This window comes from Myotis brandtii, unplaced genomic scaffold (genome assembly GCF_000412655.1).
Source record: "Myotis brandtii unplaced genomic scaffold, ASM41265v1 scaffold1077, whole genome shotgun sequence".
Lineage (NCBI taxonomy): Eukaryota > Metazoa > Chordata > Mammalia > Chiroptera > Vespertilionidae > Myotis > Myotis brandtii.
The window spans coordinates 138,727-143,213 of NW_005353666.1; positions in this window are offsets into that span (position 1 = coordinate 138,727).

Sequence of the window (4,487 nt, forward strand, 5' to 3'; positions counted from 1 at the left end):
AGAGACAGAGAGATGGAGAGAGACAGAGTCAGAGAGATGGAGAGAGACAGACAGAGAGACAGAGACAGAGACAGAGACAGAGAGACAGAGAGAGACTGACAGTTGAGAAGGAAGCTCCGCCCAGAACCCTGCAGGGCTCACAGCTGTTGCCTCCCAAGGGGGCAGGTCTCCTGCTGTTGGTGGGAACCTGGGGTCGGGGGTCACAGTGGAGCCCCCAAAGCACTCATCCCAGCCCTCAGCTGTGGGGACCTCATGCGAGAGCCCTGCCCAGCCGGACACCCACCTCTGCTGGTCCTTCCCTGGAGGGACCCTCCCACCGTCCCTCCTCCTGAGCCCCTCGGCTCAGGGGCCAGCGCTGCAGGAGGCTCAGGGGGTCCGGCTGCCTGGATCCCCACTCACTCCCCACTCGCTCGCCCCACGCCTCCTCTGCCTGTGGTTTAGAACGTGCTGTGGAGGGGTCTGTGGGGAAAGCCTGAGACTGTGTATCTGAGGCTCATGTGGTTCAAACCCACCCAGACCCTCTGGGTCTTCGTTGGCCCTGAGGTGTGGGCGGGGGCTGGTTCCTGCCACTTGGAGGAGGGAAGCCCAGCACCAGGCGGTCCCACCGCGGCCTGGCAGCTCGGGGCTGAGACGGGGACGCTGGCTCCCCGTGGGGCCTGCTTCGTTGGTTTTGCGTTTTCTCTCCAGGGTTCGCTCGAGGCTGCTGAGCGAACGCCTTGCACAGTGACCCCGCGGATGGGGCTCTGCTGGACGCCCAGGCCACCCCAGGTGGGTCAGCTCCGTCCTCCTCCTGTGAGGAAGGCGGCCACTGCGAAAGCTCAACGTGGGACCTGGTGCCGGGCACCGGCTCCGCCATCTGGGGAGGCGTGTGAGGGTGATGACGGGCAGGGTGTCCCTCGGTGCCCCCGCCCTGGATCCTGGGGTCTGGGGGAGGCGTGCGCCGTGCACCCACCTCAGGCCCACCCAAACGGTGTCTCTCTGCTCACAGGGCCCGAGAGCCGGTCCCTCCACGTTCCTCCCGGTCCCTGTGAACACGGACGGAGGTGACGCATGGCCTCTCCCCAGGGACCGAAACCTCCCGGACCGATCCTGAGTTTTACGTGGCAATGAAACGCTAATCTGGCCAGGACGCTTGTAATTACCAGCAGGGTAATGGGTGGTCACATAAATCGGTCAGCGAGGCAAACAACCAAACCTATAAAACCTGGTTTCCCACGGCACACCCGTCAGGAAAACAGCCCTTTCACCCGCTGGGCACCCCAGGGCCACCTGGGGCGGGGCTCCCCGGGGGGCCTGGCTGCCACTTGGAGAGGGAGCCACATGGGAGGACATGCCAAGGCCACGGGAGGGGCCCTCAGGCCCTCGCTGCATCCTCTCCATCTCACACCAAGAGAGAGTGACATACCCGTTCCTTTTCCCAGGACACGCTAAGTTTTTAACACCCTGAGCGACCCAGTGCACACCCCGCATTTCATCGATTTACCGCCCACCTTCCCCAGCAGCAGAGGCCGTGGGTGAGCTCTGGGCGGACCTCCTGCCCCTGCCCGGGCCCCGCCCTCCAGGTGTCTCTTGTCTGTGACCCGGCAGCCGCCCTGCCTCCCAGGCTCTGGCAGGCGTGGGAAACACGTTGACTGCTCATGTATACTAGGTCCTCAGTGGGCACCCACTAAACGTCCGCCTCTCTTTAAAAATTGCCAATTATTTACAAATTAAAAATGCCCAGAATGACTGAGCTGATTGATACTCAATACTGTCTGGCTTAGGAGCATTCGAGGTGGTTTAATTCAATACCATCTTCCACTCAGTACGTATTCTTTCAAATCCGGTCCCACCCTGACCCCCAGTGAGCACATGGCCTTGGGCCTTTCAGCTAAAAATGAAGCCGCCATGGGAACGCGGGGCAGGGCCTGACCCTCCTGCTGCTGGTGTCCCAGGGAGCGGGTGCAGAGCCCACACCCACCCATGGGGCGGGGCGCCTTGGGGAGGCTGCTGGAGGTGTGGGGTGGGACCCCGAGGGCCTGTGCTCGGAGAGGCGGCAGCAGGATGGAGGACTGCGTCGCATTAGAAGCAGCCTGGGAGGAAGGGCGAGCCTCTCGGTGTCCCCACAGAAGCCCTTGGGGGCTCAGGGTCAAGAAAAGGTGACGGTTGGAGACACTGCTCGTCAGCGACACCTGGCCAGCAGAAGGTGTTCAAGGACAGAGGCGTCAGCAGCAGGGCTCTCACATCCTACCTCAGCCGATGGGGAGCAGGGGAAGAGCGGTGCGTCCTTGACGCGTGTTAAGATCAAAAGGGAGCGAGAGAGGAGGAAGCTGCCGTCAGAAAGCGTGTGTTTGGGGGGGGGGCAGGTGAGGAGGGCAGGTGCTGTCTGACCGCTCAGGGGTCGCGCCACCACGGTCCTCATAGACTCTCCAGGCGTGGCCCCTCCCTCCCAATCTGCCGCCCGGCAGGGCTGAATTGGTGTTGGACGTGCAGGCAAAGGGTTAATGACAGAGCCCGGCCTCGTGGTATCGGGATCGCAGACAGCCAGCAGCCGGGCAGGAGGCACCGTGGGAACCCGTGGCGGACAATGGCGGGATTGACAGTGCACAGGGAAGGCCACCTTTGGGAGAAACCGTATCCCCCCCGCGTGCGGGAAAGTGAGAAATAGTAGCAGATGCTGCAGGACCCGGAGCAACAGATGCCTTCTGGCCGGCTCCCCAGCCAGCCCATGCCCCCGCCCCCGAGGTGGGGGCTGCCGCAAACACAAATATTGCAGAGGAATTAACAGCAGCAGATGGTGGCAGCATGATTCGATGAGCTCGGGGTCAGGTACGGCTGCATGTGGTGGCAGCATTCATCACCCCTCCCCAGGCCGACGGGGGCGGGGCCTCCCACACGGCCCTCTCCGCCCAGACCCCACATCAGCCTCAGCAGCCTCGGCAGTTTCCCCAGAACATATGTGGGAGGGTTTGTTAATTCGATTTGTGTCTAAACATGTGATGGTGGCCAGTTCCTCAAGGGCCTTCTAAAGGCCCCGCGTGTTCGGGGGGGGAGGGGGGGGACGTCAGCTACGCCCTCTGGTGTGGCCTCGGCTGTTTCATCCTGAGACAAGGTTCGCCCCGTCTGCTCTGAGCCCAGGGGTGTCAGGCCCCTTCCACCTCCGGCCTTGGCAATGGTGCTCAGTGAGTTTCCACGTTGACGTCGTCCTGGGTGCTCAGAAGGAAACTCGTGGACACTGGGTTCCTGGCAGAGGACGGGCGTGGCCTCCGTGGCCTCTGGGAGTGGAAATTCCACGTCGGTGGCTTCTCAGGGCCCTTCCTGCTTCCTTGCGTGTGACTCCCGGGAACACCTGGCTGCACGTGGTGGGGAGTGTCTGCCATGGACCAGGGGTCCCCGAGCGCTGTACACGGCTGTGTACGCGTGTGCCCGCCTGTGTGTGGTCTCGGGAAAGACAACCTGGATGGCGATGCTTCCGGAAGCGAGCAGGGAGTGGCGGTGTCCGCACGGGGCCCCTCTCAGGCCCGCGGGCTTCTTTTCTGGGCACAGAGGCTGCTTTGGCCTCCCCACTCCTGAGCCTGGGGGGCAGAGCAGGGGTGACGGGAAGAGTTTGACATCTTTGATCTTTTTTTTTTTTTAAATATATTTTATTGATTTTTTACAGAGAGGAAGGGAGAGAGACAGAGAGTTAGAAACATCAATGAGAGAGAAACATCGACCAGCTGCCTCCCGCACATCTCCTACTGGGGATGTGCCCGCAACCCAGGTACATGCCCTTGACCGGAATCGAACCTGGGACCTTTCAGTCCACAGGCCGACGCTCTATCCACTGAGCCAAACCGGTTTCGGCGACATCTTTGATCTTAAAGAAAAAGTTTCTCTCTTGTGGAAGGAAATCTAGGTATGATTTTTATACCTAAAAATAAAGTGCATTGGTCGTCCAATTCAAAAGCAAAGCTGCTTGTTTCTAGAAAACCTGGAAAAAGCAGGGAAATAAATCCCCATTTCCCATCTGCAGCCCCGCATGCTGCCTTGGGGGTGTCCTTCCCGGTTCTTCCCCACGCACAGACGGTTATAGACGTGCATCCTGTACAACGTTATGTCTTCGTCTTTCGTTCTGTTATGACGCGAGCATTTCTCTGCCCTTCGCTCACTGTCTTGCTAAGGAATCCTCCATCGGCTCAGAGGATGGCTTTTGAACACTTTCTTCTTTTTAATATCTGAACATTTAAAACAGTAAAACTCTTACTAATAATTCTGGCATAAAATTGTTTTGAAATTTCTTTTTCTGGAGCTCGGTTTATTTCCTGAGGCTAATTTCCTAGGAGTAGGAAAATGGGGCGATGCAGGGGCATGAGGGATAGAGCCGCGCTCCCCGCACGGGTTCAGACCGCTGCCCGGGTTTCCGCCTCAGGGGGCGGTGAGGGACTCCTCCAGGGAACTAGCTGCTGTCCTGTGTCCTTGGGCCCCGGCTTCCAGCTGCTCCCCAGGCCCGGCTCCGGCTCGTCTAT